General features: G+C 48.8%; 1 protein-coding gene across 1 annotated transcript in view; it reads right to left on the bottom strand.

Annotated features, from left to right (window-relative positions):
• PNKD (PNKD metallo-beta-lactamase domain containing) overlaps nucleotides 1-15,767 on the bottom strand; it is a 78,422-nt gene that overhangs the window by 39,651 nt on the left and 23,004 nt on the right. The window lies entirely within an intron of this gene.

Genomic DNA, 15,767 nt, shown 5'->3' with positions numbered 1-15,767 from the left:
ATTACCCTCTGAGCTCCACCTCCTGTCAGATCAGCAGCAGCATTAGATTCTCATAGGAGCTCGCACCCTATTGTGAACTGCACATGTGAGGGATGTAGGTTACATGCTTTCTATGAGAATCTAATGCCTGATGATCTGTCACTGTCTCCCATCAACCCCAGATGGGACCATCTAGCTGCTGGAAAACAAGCTCAGGGTTCCCATTGATTGTACCTTATGGTGAGTTGTATAATTATTTTATTATATATTACAATGTAATAATAATAGAAATCTAGTGCACAATAAATGTAATGCGCTTGAATCATCCCAAACCCCCCTAACCCCTTCCCTCCCCCAGTCCCTGGAAAAACTGCCTTCCATGAAACTGGTCCCTGGTGCCAAAAAGGTTGGGGACTGCTGCCCCACGGGATCTTTAACTTGATTTGTCCAAAGCTACCTCCTCATCCTCATGTGACCCCAACCCTCTCCTTCAGGTCGCCAACTTGGCAAATGGCATCATCTGTGTTTCCAGATGATTTTGCCCAACTGTAAACGAATGTCATTGTTCTGTGCATGTTTAAGGCAGGCTAGGCTAGGCTATGATGTTTGGTAGGTTTAGGTATATTTAATGCATTTTCCACTTAGGATATTTTCAATTTAGGATGAGTTTATTGGGATGTAACCGCTCTATAAGTTAAGAAGCATCTGTGTTTGTCAGATGACCAAACGAACCAATCCTGAGACCTAGCTCCTGGGTGAGGGCATCTCTTAGGCCTAGGTAATGACTTGCCCACTTCATTGCACACATGTCTCTGTGATGGTCCTTAGGCTGTGCAGTAATTCCTGGCGCTGCTCCTGTAACACTTCAAGTGCCTTGTGGGTAAGGAGGGTGAACTGTGGGGGAGTGAGTGGAATCGGGGTTGGGGGTTGTGTGCTAGACTTAGAATGACCAGCTTAGAACCCTGGCTCCACTAGGAACTTTGCACCTTGGGGCAATGTTCTTAATCTACACAAACCTCATTCTCTTTCTCTCCACAAGGGACTGGTAATTTGCATGGAGCTACTCTGAGGATTAACCGTGATTACCCAGGGAAAGGACACCTTGCCTGGGCCGTCTCAGGTACTCCATACGTGTTCCTTGATATTATTGATCTCATTCTTGCAACATCAGCATCTGTCCTGGTGGGTGCTCAAGTAAATATTTTATGAGCGAAATGATATGAGGTTGTGATCTTTGCCTCCATTTCCCATTGCATCATCCCAAATCAGGCCCTTGGGACCTCATGCCTGGCCCATTGCAGGCACCTGCAGCCCCTAGCCATCAGTTTCAAGCAGGTGCTCCCCCTGCTCAAAGCCAGTGTCTACACAATCAAATTTGCATCCCTTGTTTTAGCGACATGGTCTCAGCCCAGTTCTCTACTGTGTGGCGTTCCTGCTGCTCCCCTCCACATGTGTCCTGTCTGCCAGGCTGCCCTGATCACTGTCCTAGATTTCTGCCCCATGCCACCCGGAGAAATCCTTTCAGACAGCTTCCTCAGGATACCAGGTACCTTCCAGCCCTACAATGCCCCCGGGGATATGATACCCTCCCAGGAGTAACTATAACTAATGAAGGTCCAATTCTCAATCTAGGGAGTCTGGCAGCTCTCAACAGAGGAGGGAGGAGAGTGAGTTCAGTTCTCAAGGAGGCTGATAATGCCTTTCCTTTTAGTCCAGTTTCTTTAAGGCTAAAAATAAATTCAACCTCCTCTTCGAACGCTTTTCTGATTACCACAATTATTTGCATTGCCTGGTCACTACTCTATCTCCAGACCCTGGAAAAAATGTCATCTTACAGCCAAACAGAAATGAATGGTTTGGCTATGGTGGGGACAGGAGGGGGCACACCCAGGGGAGCCACGGCCTTTCCTTTACAAGACTGTGATCTCTAGGCCGGGGGTGGTGGCTCACGCATGTAATCCCAGCACTTTGGAAGGCCAAGGCAGGAGGATGGATCGGAAAATTGTCTAGAAATTCAAGACCAGCCTGGGCAACACAGTGAGTCCCCACCTCTACAAAAAACTAAAAAAAAAATAGCCAGACATGGCATGCACCTGTGGTCCAAGTTACTTGAGTGGCTGAGGCAAGATAATTGCTTGAGGTCAGAGGTTGATGCTGCAGTGAACTATGATTTTGCCACTGCACTCTAGCCTGAGTGACAGAGTAAGAGCCTGTCTCAGAAACAAACAAACATACAAACTAACAGGCAAAAACAAGACTGAGCTCTCCCTGTAGGCAAAAAATGGCGGCCTCCACTTGTTTTTCTCTCCCTCATCCCCAGCACCTTGCACTGGGCTTGACACATGCAGTGTGATAAATGTTTGTTCTGTTGTATGCGAAGGAAGAACAGAACAACAGAGTGTAGACTGTTTACTGAGCGCAAGGCCTCCGCACAGCCCTCGCACATGGGATTTCATTGTCACGACTCTATAAGGAAGGTGATGGTTGCCCCACTTTATTTATTTATTTATTTTTGAGATGGAGTCTTGCCCTGTCACCCAGGCTGGAGTGAGTGGTGCGATCTCGGCTCACTGCAACCTCCACCTCCCGGGTTCAAGTGATTCTCCTGCCTCAGCCTCCCGAGTAGCTGGGACTACAGGTGCCCGCCACCATGCCTGGCTAATTTTTGTGTTTCACCAAGATGGGGTTTCACCATGTTGGCCAGGCTGGTCTCGAACTCCTGACCTCAAGTGATCCGCCCATCTCGGCCTCCCAAAGTGCTGGGATTACAGGCATGAGCCACTGCACCCAGCCAGTCGCCCCACTTTAGAGATGAACAAACGAAGGCTTGGAGAGAATAATGACTCATACCATCACCATCAAAGAGCTTGGCGTGGTCCAGAAACTTCCAGGAGAGTGGTGTGGCTGGAGAGTGGTGGGCACTGGGACATCGCCCAAGAGGAGACTGGGGAGGTGGCAGGGGCCAGGTCTACAGAGCCTCAGGGCCTCCTTAAGGATTTCAAATTTCACACTAAAGATGTCAATGAAAACATTCAAACTCTGTAAAATATTTGAAGAAATTTATTCTGAACCAAATATGAGCGACTATGGCCCTTGACACAGCCCTCAGGAGACCCTGAGAACACGTGGCCCAAGGTAGTCAGGGCGGGGGTACAGGGGCGCAGAATGTATGTGTGTTGAAGGGAGCTTCCAGGTTATAGGTAGATTTAAAAATTTTCTGATTGGCAATTGATTGAAAGAGTTATCTAAAGGCCTGGAGGGTTTTTTTTGTTTGTTTGTTTGTTTTTTTATGGAGTCTCACTCTGTTCCCCAGGCTGGAGTGCAGTTGTGCCATCTTAGCTCACTGCAACTTCTGTCTGCCAGGTTCAAGTGATTCTTCTGCCTCAGCCTCCCAAGTAGCTGGGATTACAGGTGCCCACCACCATGCCCAGCTAATTTTTTTGTATTTTTAGTAGAGACAGGGTTTCACCATGTTGGCCAGGATGGTCTTGAACTCCTGGCCTCAAGTGATCTGCCCACCTTGGCCTCCCAAAAGTGTAATCCTTGGGATTACAGGTGTGAGCCACCGGCCCAGCCCTGAACCAGTCTTTCAGGTTAACTTTGGAATGCCCTGGCAGAGGAAGGAGTCCATTCAGATGGCTGGGGTGAGGGGGCATTGAATTTTCTTTTTGGTTTACAAAGGAAGCCATTGAGTGATTTTGAGCAGGGCTGGGACATGGGACATGATCTGGGTGGTATTTTAGGAGAATCACCCTGGCTCTGAGTGGTGAATGGGTTGAGGGAATGGAGCCTGAGAGCAGGAAGGCCTTGAGGAGCCACCTTGGCTACAAGATGAAAGGTGGTGGCACCAGCCCCCACGCTGAGGCGTCAATACCCCACAACCCCCATCCCAGACACGCACTTCTTTTTTTTTTTTTTTGAGCAGAGTCTTGCTCTGTTGCCCAGGCTGGAATGCAGTGGCATGATGTCGGCTCACTGCAACCTCTGCCTCCTGGGTTCAAGCGATTCTCTGCCTCAGCCTCCTGAGTAGCTGGGATTACAGGTGCCCACCACCATGCCCAGCTAATTTTTGTATTTTTAGTAGACACCATCTTGGCCAGGCTGGTCTTGAACTCCTGACCTCATGATCCACCTGCCTCGGCCTCCGAAAGTGCTGGGATTACAGGTGTGAGCCACCGCGCCTGGCCAGACCCGCACTTCTTTGGTCTCATTTGGCTGGTTTCCGTTTGCTCTCCACATCCCCGTCCCTCTTCTCCACCCTGCTTGGAGCTGGTCCTGTGGACACCTCAGTGGGTTCTTGGTCCTCCAGCTGCAGCTGAGTTTGGCAGTGGAGCTCTCCGGGAGGAGATGGGAGTGGAGGTGGAGGGTTCATCTCCTTCTCCCTCCCTCAAGGCTCACCCCAGACCGGCTTATCCCTCAACCAGTGGCCACAGCCCCTATCAGTTGGGCCTGTCCACACAGCTCTGTCTTTGTTTTTTGTTTCTGAGACAGAGTTTCGCTCTTGTTGCCCAGGCTGGAGTGCAGTGGCATGGTCTCAGCTCACTGCAACTTCCCAGTTCAAGCGATTCTCCTGCCTCAGCCTCCCAAGTAGCTGGGATTACAGACACCTGCCACCACGCCTGGCTAATTTTTTGTACTTTTAGTAGAGACGGGGTTTCACCATGTTGACCAGGCTGGTCTGGAACTCCTAACCTCAGGTGATCTGCCCGCCTCGGCCTCCCAAAGTGCTGGGATTACAGGCGTGAGCCACCGCGCCCATCCTGTCTTTATGTTTTGTAATGGCTCCCTTCCTGACCCTTCAGGCCCAGGGGTGGTGACAGTGTCACTAGCCTGGAGAACTGTTTCCAGCACCTGCCAGTAGCCTTGTAGAGCACTAAAACTTAACTTCTATCAAGCTCTCCTCAGCTTTCCCAGTTTGCCTGTGTCATCTGTTTCCCAGCAGACGCTGACACATGCTTTCTACCCAGGCTGGTGACAGAGGATCAGTGGAAAGAGCATGGAATTGGGGGTCAAATAAAACCATAATTGAATTTGGGCTTTGTTGCCTGTTAGCTCTGTGAATTTGTAGCCTGTTAGCCAACATGGTGAAACCCTGTCTCTACTAAAAATACAAAAAAATTAGCTGGGCATGGTGGTGGGCACCTGTAATCCCAGCTACTTGGGAGGCTGAGGCAGAAGAATCACTTGAACCTGGCAGACAGAAGTTGCAGTGAGCTAAGATGGCACAACTGCACTCCAGCCTGGGGAACAGAGTGAGACCCCATAAAAAAACAAACAAACAAAAAAAACCCTCCAGGCCTTTAGATAACTCTTTCAATCAATTGCCAATCAGAAAATTTTTAAATCTACCTATAACCTGGAAGCTCCCTTCAACACACATACACATTCTGCGCCCCTGTACCCCCGCCCTGACTACCTTGGGCCACGTGTTCTCAGGGTCTCCTGAGGGCTGTGTCAAGGGCCATAGTTGCTCATATTTGGTTCAGAGTAAATTTCTTCAAATATTTTACAGAGTTTGAATGTTTTCATTGACATCTTTAGTGTGAAATTTGAAATCCTTAAGGAGGCCCTGAGGCTCTGTAGACCTGGCCCCTGCCACCTCCCCAGTCTCCTCTTGGGCGATGTCCCAGTGCCCACCACTCTCCAGCCACTCTCCTGGAAGTTTCTGGACCACGCCAAGCTCTTTCAGCTTCAGGAGTGTCTCCACACCTTCACATAGCTTGATCCTTCTGCTTAGAAGGGTCACAGCACCCTTGCCCGCTGCCCCCCACGGCCCATCCCCTCTGTAGCTACTCTTTCATGCCACCTTCTGCCAACATAAGTGAAGTGCCTGGGTGCCACTCTATTGTTTTTGTTTTTTTGAGATGCAGTCTCGCTCTGTTGCTCAGGCTGGAGTGCAGTGGTGCTGTCTCGGCTCACTGCAACCTCTGCCTCCAGGGTTCAAGCGATTCTCCTGCCTCAGCCTCCCGAGTAGCTGGGACTACAGGTGCGCACCACCATGCCTGGCTAGTTTTTTGTATTTTTAGTAGAGACGGGTTTCACCGTGTTAGCCAGGAATGGTCTCGATCTCCTGACCTGGTGATCTGCCTGCCTCGGCCTCCCAAAGTGCTGGGATTACAGGTGTGAGCCACAGCGCCCTGCCTTGGGTGCAACTCTTTTAGGGCACTGAGTCAACTTTCCTCCAGTGCATGTATTACAGTCTGTAAAGATACCTTTGCTTATGAGATGAGTTGCTAACATCTGTCCTGCCTTCCCTACTGGACTGTAAACTCCAAGAGAGCGGGGACTGTATTTTATTTACTTCTGTATTCCCACAGGTCTGGCACACAGTTGGCCCCTCATAAATGCTTGTTAAATAAATCTTAATGGTATTGAGGTTGAATCCTGGCTATTAAAAAGGGGTTCCCCTTTCTTTTCTCCCGTTTTTGTTTGTTTGTTTGAGACAGATGGTAGTTCAGGCTGTTGCCCAGGCTAGAGTGGCATAATCACAGCTCACTGCAGCCCTTACCTCCTGGGGTCAAGCCAACCTCCCACCTCATCCTTCCAAGTAGCTGGGACTACAGGCATGCACAGCCATGACCCGCTAATGTTTTAATTTTTTTAAAGAGATGGGTCTCACTATGTTGCGCAGGCTGGTCTCGAACTCCTGGGCTCAAGCGATCCTTCTGCCTGGGCCTGGCTAAAATGCAGGATTACAGGTGTGAGCCATTGCGCCGGCCAAGGCGCCCTTTTTCTAGCCAAACAGTGCTAGTCAGATTCTGCCCCCTAGTGGTTATATCTGGGAACTGACTGTGGCTTGTTCCGACCGCTTCCTGGATGTCAGTTTTTGACTTGTTGAAAGTAAATGGAACTCGGTAGAAGGTACTGAGTGCAGGCCCTGGCCTAGGCATCTGGCCAAGATGAACTACGACCTAGACCCTGACCCCCAGAATTACCCCTCAAGTCAATGACCAGAGCTATAGATCTGTGCTGTTTCATATGGTAGCCACTAGCCACTTGTGGCCACTGAGCACATAAAATGTGGTTAGTGCAACTATAAAACTGAATTTTTAATTTTATGTAATTTTAATTCATTTAAACTTAAATCTAAACATTGGCTTCTCTGTCTATGGAGTAGCCATTCTTTATTCCTCTACTTTCTTAATAAACTTGCTTTCATTTTACTCTAAAAATAAAACAATAATAAAATAAATCTTGATGCTTATTTCAGTTATTGGAAAACACTCAAGTATGTACATTTTACAAACACTTTTTAGGTTTGATCTAAATACAGATCCTATATTTCTGATGAAAAAGTAACATCCTAATTGAGATATGCTGTAAGTGTCAAATACATACCAGATTTTGAAGACTTAGTATTTAAAAATACCATTAAAAATTCATCTATGGCCGGGCGTGGTGGTGCATGCCTGTAATCCCAGCACTTTGGGAGGCAGAGGTGGGTGGATCATTTGAGGTCAGGAGTTCGAGACCAGCCTGACCAACATGGTGAAAACACATCTCTACTAAAAATACAAAATTGGCTGGGCTTGGTGGGGCATGCTTGTAATTCCAGCTACCTGGGAGGCTGAGGCAGGAGAATCTCTTGAGCCCAGGAGACGGAGGTTGCAGTGAGCTGAGATCGTACCACTGCACTCCAGCCTGGGCAACAGAGCGAGACTCCATCTGGAAAAAAACAAACAAACAAAAGAAAAGAAATGTAGACTCTCAACCTACCGAAGCAGAATCTGCATTTTAACATGAACCCCAAGCGATCTATTTGCACATTAAAGTTTGAGAAGCAGTCGCCTATTAGATATCCAAGTGGTGATACAGGCAGCAATTCTCTGATTGCTTGCTCAGGGACATAGGAAGCAAAGTCGAGGCTGAGAGTGAGGCTGCAGAGGAGGTGTGGGAGCTCTGAAGGGACTGTAGAAAGTGTGGAGTAATTGCCTAGGATAGGTGTGTTAGTATGAATGGACAAGTTAGTATGCATGAACTTAAAGCGAGATCAGTCAGGACCGTTGCATGTTTTTACCCTCACTTTTGGCTATGTGGGTGCAGAGCTGAGATTTTGCTGCTGAGAACCATAAGGCAGAGTTGAGGCTGCATGCAAAGGAGTAATTATAGTATTGGAATCCAAGCTGGTCAAGGAGAAAACTGATGATGTGAGGGATAAGAAAGAGGTGGTGGTCAGGCGCGGTGGCTCACTCCTATAATTCCAGCACATTGGGAGGCTGAAGCAGGGGGATCACTTAAGCCCAGGAGTTTGAGACCAGCCTAGGCAACATACGGAGACCCTATCTTTACAAAAATAAAAAAAATTAGCCGGGCGCGGTGGCTCACGCCTGTAATCCCAGCACTTTGGGAGGCTGAGGCAGGCAGATCACCTGAGGTCAGGAGTTCAAGACCAGCCTGACCAACATAGAAAAACCCCATCTCTACTAAAAATACAAAATTAGCCTGGCATGGTGGTACGTGCCTGTAATCCCAGCTACTTGGGAGGCTGAGGCAGGAGAATCGCTTGAACCTGGGAGGTGGAGGTTGTGGTGAGCTGAGATCATCGCGCCATTGCACTCCAGACTGGGCAACAAGAGCAAGACTCTGTCTCAAAAAAAAAAAAAAAAAAAAAAAAAATTCCAAAAATTAGCCAGGTGCAGAGGTGTGTGCCTGTGGTCCCAGCTACTCGGGAGGCTGAGGTGGGAGGATGGCTTGAGCCCAGGGGGCTGAGGCTGCAGAGAGCCATGATTGCTTCACTGCACTCCAGCCTGGGTGAGAGCAAAACCCTATCTCAAAAATAAATGAATAAACAAATAGGCCGGGTGCAGTGGCTCACGCCTGTAATCCCAGCACTCTGGGAGGCCGAGGCAGGTGGATCACCTGAGGTCAGGAGTTCGAGACCAGCCTGGCCAACGTGGTGAAACCTTGTCTCTACTAAAAATACAAAAATAGCTGGGCCTGGTGGTGGGCGCCTGTAATCCCAGCTACTCAGGAGACTGAGGCAGGAGAATCGCTTAAACCTGGGAGGCAGAGGTTGCAGTGAGCCAAGATCGCGCCATTGCACTACCATTGCACTCTAGGCTGGGTGACAAAAGCGAAACTCAGTCTCAAAATAAATAAAATAAAATAAACAAATAAATAAAGGAACAGGTGGTAAGATGAATAGATTGTTGATCCTGATATGGTCACAGAATTGTCAAATCACAGTCACAGAGCTGGAAAGATAGGAGATGGTGGTCAGAGTGTGGGGTGCCTGAAATTGAGATTATGGAGGGGGTGCAGTTATTGGTAAGGAGAGGTTCTCAGGCAGCTAATATCTTGGGTTGGGAATAAGGGGAAATTGCTGTTGGCTTTTCTTGGGGAGTAGAGTTGTTTAGACAAAAGCAAGTAACTATGAGAAGGAGCTTCCTAACTGGGGGGCAAGAGAGTGGGAGAATGAAGCCCAAGATGGACGAGGAGAGGGGCTTGAAAGCTGAGAATCCCCCGGTATTCTGGCTGGCAGAGGTGGCGGAGGTCCATGGCGAGAGGGCAGGATGTAAAGGCACAGCTGGAGCCTGGCCCTGCTGAGCTCCCAGCTCGGGCAAGTTCATCCCTCCAGGCCCTGCTTAGTGTGAAAGGAGGTTGTGTTCATCACTGGGAGAATCACTGGGCTTCTATCTCACAAACAACAATAACAATGAACATTTTAACTCTGCCCCAAGCATTTGGCAACTGCTATTTTTCATTCTTACAACTACCCTATATTATTACCACCCTTTTTATAGATAAGGCACCAAGGCTCACAGCAGTTAAGTAATATGCCTAAGGTCACAAAGCCACCAAAGACATTTGAACTTGGATTCAAACCCAGGACTGTCTAGCACCAAAGCTTGCTGGTGCGGCTGGCGATTCACCTGGGAGTGTTTGTTTATGCTTCCACTGAAGATTCTGATTCACAGGTCTGGAAAGAAGTATCCCCAAGGGAACGTGCATGTTTTCACAAGCAGCTCAGGTGACTCTGAGGGTCAAGGAAGAATGGAAAGCATTTCGATGGCCCTGCCTGCAGCATGGTGGATGCCAGGCTGGTTCGGTGGCCTGGCTTCCTCATGGTGCCACCCACTTCCAGTTACAGCAGTTTCAGTCACCATCAACATCCGCCATGTGCCTTTCTCACTGCCTTTCACCTAGATGACCTCAGCTGAGGAAGGTGCCAGAAGTCACAGGAGGTAGAGAAATGCAGTATGATTTCTCTTTTTTTTTTTTTTTTTTTTTGAGATGGAGTCTCACTCTGTCACTCAGGCTGGAGTGCAGTGGCGTGATCTCGGCTCACTGCAAGCTCCGCCTCCCGGGTTCATGCCATTCTCCTGCCTCAGCCTCCTGAGTAGCAGGGACCACAGGCGCCTGCCATCACGTCTGGCTCATTTTTCTATTTTTAGTAGAGACGGGGTTTCCCTGTGTTAGCCAGGATGGTCTCGATCTCCTGACCTTGTGATGTGCCTGCCTCGGCCTCTCAAAGTGCTGGGATTACAGTCGTGAGCCACCGTGATTTCTTTTTTTTTTTTTTTTTTTTTTTTTGAGACGGAGTCTCGCTCTGTCACCCAGGCTGGAGTGCAGTGGCGCAATCTCGGCTCACTGCAAGCTCCGCCTCCCGGGTTCACGCCATTCTCCTGCCTCAGCCTCTCCGAGTAGCTGGGACTACAGGCGCCCGCCACCACGCCCGGCTAATTTTTTGTATTTTTTTTAGTAGAGACGGTGTTTCACCATGGTCTCGATCTCCTGACCTCGTGATCCGCCCGCCTCGGCCTCCCAAAGTGCTGGGATTACAAGCGTGAGCCACCGCGCCCGGCCGAGCCACCGTGATTTCTTTTCCTCTGTCTCTCTCTCTCTCTTTTTTTTTTTTTTTTTTTTGAGAGGGAGTCTTTTTCTGTTGCCCAGGCTGGAGAGCAGTGGCATGATCTCGGCTCACTGCAACCTCCGTCTCCCAGATTCAAGCGATTCTCCTGCCTCAGCCTCCGGCGTAGCTGGGACTACAGGCATGCGCCACCACACTTGGCTAATTGTTTGTATTTTTAGTAGAGATGGGGTTTCACTATATGTTAGCCAGGCTGGTCTCGAACTCCTGACCTCAGGTGATCCACCCCCCCTGGCCTCCCACAGTGCTGGGATTACAGGCATGAGCCACTGTGACCCGCTGCAATGTGATTTCTAAGTAGAGAGATGGGCCCCCGGCCTTACAGTCCTTTAGTGCCAAAGCTGGAACAAAACTTCACTTCTGAGACATCCAAATCCACCATTCTTTCCACTCCCTATTTCCTTAGGAAAGTGTTAAATAATGTTTATGAATAATAAGGCCAATTTTAAGGGGGAGGAGCCCCATACCCCACCCCCACCTTATCTATCCCCCATACATCTACCATTCAAGCCTGAGAGGCTCCCTCCACCCCACTTTAGAACATTAGCATTCAATTCAACAGATGCTAGGTCAGGGCTGTGTCCAGGCCTAGGGGTGAATGAGACATTGTCCCTGCCCTCCAGTGGGGAGAAACAGGCACTTTCACTTCGGGCTGGGTTCAATGCCTCAATTCAGTAAATATGTCCTCTGAAAACAAGCAACTTCGGTGGCAGGGTGGCTCTTGCCTGTAATCCCAGCACTTTGGGAGGCCGAGGCAGGTGGATCACCTGAGGCCAGGAGTTCAAGACCAGCCTGGCCAACATGGCAAAACCCTGTTTCTACTAAAAATACAAAAATTAGCTGGGCGTTGTGGTGGGCGTCTGTAGTCTCAGCTACTCAGAAGGCCAAGCAGGAGAATCGCTTGAACCCAGGAGGCGGAGGTTGCAGGGAGCCGAGATCATGCTACTGCACTCCAGCCGTGGTGACAGAGTGAGACTCCATCTCAAAAAGAAAGAAAGAAAAAGGGCTGGCTCACGCTTGTAATCCCAGCACTTTGGGAGGCCGAGGCGGGCGGATCACGAGGTCAGGAAATCGAGACCATGGTGAAACCCCGTCTCTACTAAAAATACAAAAAATTAGCCGGGCATGGTGGCGGGCGCCTGTAGTCCCAGCTACTCGGAGAGGCTGAGGCAGGAGAATGGCGTGAACCCGGGAGGCGGAGCTTGCAGTGAGCCGAGATTGCGCCACTGCACTCCAGCCTGGGCGACAGAGCGAGACTCCGTCTCAAAAAAAAAAAAAAAAAAAAAAAGAAAGAAAGAAAAACAGAAAAAAGGCAACTTCTTTCAGAAAGTTAGTGATCAATGCGCGGGTAGAGTAACACATTAAATGCTAGGTAACCAGGCAGTTATGAGAAGGGTTTGGAGGACCAATTAGTGGAGTCCTGGGGCGGGGCTGGGCTGGAGGGTGGCAACAGAGAAAGTTCTCTGGATCCACCGCTCCAATTAAGTTTTTCCTGCGCATGTCCTTCAGGTTCCACCTGGGCCCACCCCTTCCAGGCTGCCACCACCCCCTCCCACCAATCACTAAGCTTTAGCTACTCCAGTCCTAAAATAAACATCAGCCTAATCCCTTTCACTCCTCCACCCCTCTTCCTGCAGCCATGGATTTGACTCCACTTTCCTCCTAGGTAATGTTGCTGGAAAAATACAAACAACCAGTTAAATGTGAATTTCAGATAAGCAATGAGTACTTTTTTTTAGTATAAGTATTTCCAAATATTATATGTGGCAGTGGGATAAGCTTATATGAAAAAATATTGTTTGGCCAGGCGTGGCGGCTCATGCCTGTAGTCCCAGCACTTTGGGAGGGTGAGGCGGATGGATTGCTTGAGCTCATGAGTTCAAGACCAGCCTGGGCAACATGGCAAAACCCTGTCTCTACAGAAAATACAAAAATTAGCTGGGCGTGGTGGTGAGTAGCTGGGCGTGGTGGTGCTCACGTCTGTAGTCCCAGCTACTTGAGAGGCTGAGGTGGGAGGATGGCTTGAGCCTGGGAGGTGGAGGTTGCCTCGAGCCAAGATCGCATTACTGTACTCTAGCCTGGGAGCGCAGAGCCAGACCTTGTCTCGAAAAAAAAAAAAAAGGTTTGTTGTTTATCTGAAGTTCAAACTGGTTGCCTTGCATCTTTATTTGCTAAAGCTGGAACCCTACCCCAGGTGCACCACCAGAGCCTCCCCAACCCTCCCAAACTCCCTCTAGGTGGTTATTTTCTGGCTCCCCATTGCTTTCAGGGTAAAATCTCAATTTCTGGCCCCCTGCCTCCTTGGCCAGCCCTATTTCCTACCCCTTCTACCCCACTGCACCCTCCACCCCCCATCCTAGCTTGCTGGGGCAACTGGCCCTAAGTCCCTTGCCCTCTGCCTGGAGAACCTTCTCCCCTCCTCCGAATAGGCTGGTTCCTAACACCTCCTAACACTCTACTCAGGTGTCACCTCCTCTGAAGTCCTTTCCTGAACCCCCACCCCATTCCCCACCCTGGGTTAGGAGCTTTCTCTGGGATCTGGAGGAACCAAGTGAATATTTCTTTATCTGTCAGCACTTGTCAAACTGTCAACATTGTAATAATGTCATTTTACTGGCTCTCTTAGATTGTGAGTTTCTTGAGAGCAGGGGCTGTGTTCTTTCAGCCTTCTCATTTCTAGAACCGGAAATTCCTGTCTGGTTGGCAGACAACAAGAGCTTACTTAATAATTTTGCAGATAAGGCCCAAGAGAAAAAAACATCATTTATCGACTGCCTATTGCCAGTGAAGCACTGCTGCTCTGGGCCAGCTGCTTCAGGTGTTATTTTTGACCCTATAGTCAGAAAAAGGGCTCTGGAGAAAAAGCACGCAGCAAGGCTTGTGTGGGCTTGCCTAGTGTGCCCCATGTCCCACTCCCCCAGTCGGGCAGATGTGAGTCGCTAGTGATTGCTGGTTGGAAATGGAATCTCCTTGGATATTAACCATCCTGGTGGTTCTAGAAAGTGGAAGATGTTTTCTGGAGAAGGGGCCTGCTATGATCAGAATGTTGTTGTCCCCGCTCCATTCATTTGTTGAAACTTAATCCTCAATGTGATAGTATTAAAAGGTGGGGCCTTTAGGAAGTGATTAGGTCATGAAGGCGGAACCCTCTGGAATGGAATTCATGCTCTTAGAAAAGAAGCTGGTGGACAGTTGCAGTGGCTCACGCCTGTAATCCCAGCACTTTGGGAGGTGGAGGAGGGCAAATTGCTTGAGCCCAGGAGTTCAAGACCAGCCTGGACAACATAGTGAGACCCTGTCTCTACAAAAAATACAAAAATTAGCCAGGTGTGGTGGTGCACGCGTGTAGTCCCAGCTACTCAGGAGGCTGAGTTGGAAGGATTGCTTGTACATGGGAGGTCAAGGCTGCAGTGAGCTGTAATTGTGCCATTGCACTCCAGCCTGGACCACAGAGTGAGATTCCGTCTCAAAAAAAAAAAAAAAAAAAAAAGGCTGGTGGGGGGGTGTCTGTCTGTTCCTTCCTTGGTCATATGAGGACTCAGACGATATCATCTGTGAAGCAGAGGGAGCCTTCATCAGACACCTAACCTGCTGGTGCCTTGATGTTGGATTTCCCACCCTCCAGAACTGTAAGCAATACATTTCTGCTGTTTCTAAATTATCCACTCTAAGGTATTTTTGTTGTAGCAGCACAGATGGACTAAGACAGTGCAAGTGTAGAGAGCATGAAAAAATGTCAGGGATCTGGCCAGATTCCACGGGCCATGCATTTCACCTAGGGCGCTACTCCTTGAACAAGGGGGAGACAGAAACTGAGCAGAACTGTGCTTGCTCTGGTGAGATCACACCTTGGATGGGGACTTCCTAAAATGAGGTTCTTGGCCCGTAGGAACTGGAAGTACGTTGAAGGGTTGGGGTGTCTGGGGGAGAGCTAGCCCACCATAACGGCCACTAGTCCCCCTAAGTAACTCCTACTTAAACTATATTTACATAAATAAACATACATAGTGTGTGTATGGGGGGCAGTTTTTAAAAATCTGTTTTTTTTTTTTTTAATCTCTGTTTTGGGGCTGGATGCAGTGGCTCATGTCTGTAATCCCACTTGGGAGGCCAAAGTGGGCTGATTGCTTTGAGCTCAGGGGTTTGAGACCAGCCTATGCAACATGGCGAAAACCCATCTCTACAAAACAAACAAAACAAACAAGCAAACAAAATTAGCTGGGTGTAGTGGCACACACTTGTAATCCCAGCTACTCAGGAGGCTGAGGCTGGAGAATCACTTGAAACCAGGAGGAGGATGCAGTGAGCCAAGATGGCGCCACTGCACTCCAGCCTGGGCGACAGAGTGAGACCCTGTCTGGAAAAAAAAAAAAAAAAGAAAGAAAGACATCCAGTGGTGGTGTGGTGCTGACCTGTAGCTATTAACATGAGATAAGCACTGTAAACAGAGTTGGTCAACTACTGGCAGCCTTGGCGTCATGGAAAGAACTTGGACTTTGGAACCACAGACGTTCAGGCAAGCCTCGGTAATGTTTCTTTCTTTTTAAATTGAGACAAGGTCTCTCTATGTTGCCTAGGCTGGGTCTCCAACTCCTGGGCTCAAGCCATCCTCTGGCCTTGGCCTCCCAAAAGTGCTAGGATCGCAGGCGTGAGTCACCATGCTAAGGCTCCAGTAATATTTCAGAACTTCCTCAAAACTGTTTCCTCCTTTGCTACTGCATTCTTCACTAGGTTGAGGGTTAAGACCTACCTAACAGTAGTAATCTACATCTCAATGCAGGACTTCTGAATTCTAACTCGAGGAAACACCTGCTTTCCTGGTTGAGTAATTATAAACAGAGATTCTAGGTTTGCATGTTTGCAGTTTTAAACTCGAAAAGTGCATTTATCTCAAAAGCACAGAATTATCAAAGATTTT

Source organism: Symphalangus syndactylus, chromosome 8 (assembly GCF_028878055.3).
Source record: "Symphalangus syndactylus isolate Jambi chromosome 8, NHGRI_mSymSyn1-v2.1_pri, whole genome shotgun sequence".
In the NCBI taxonomy this organism is placed as follows: Eukaryota; Metazoa; Chordata; class Mammalia; order Primates; family Hylobatidae; genus Symphalangus; species Symphalangus syndactylus.
Note: the sequence above shows the minus strand (reverse complement) of the source record. Positions and strands in the feature narration are given on the sequence as shown.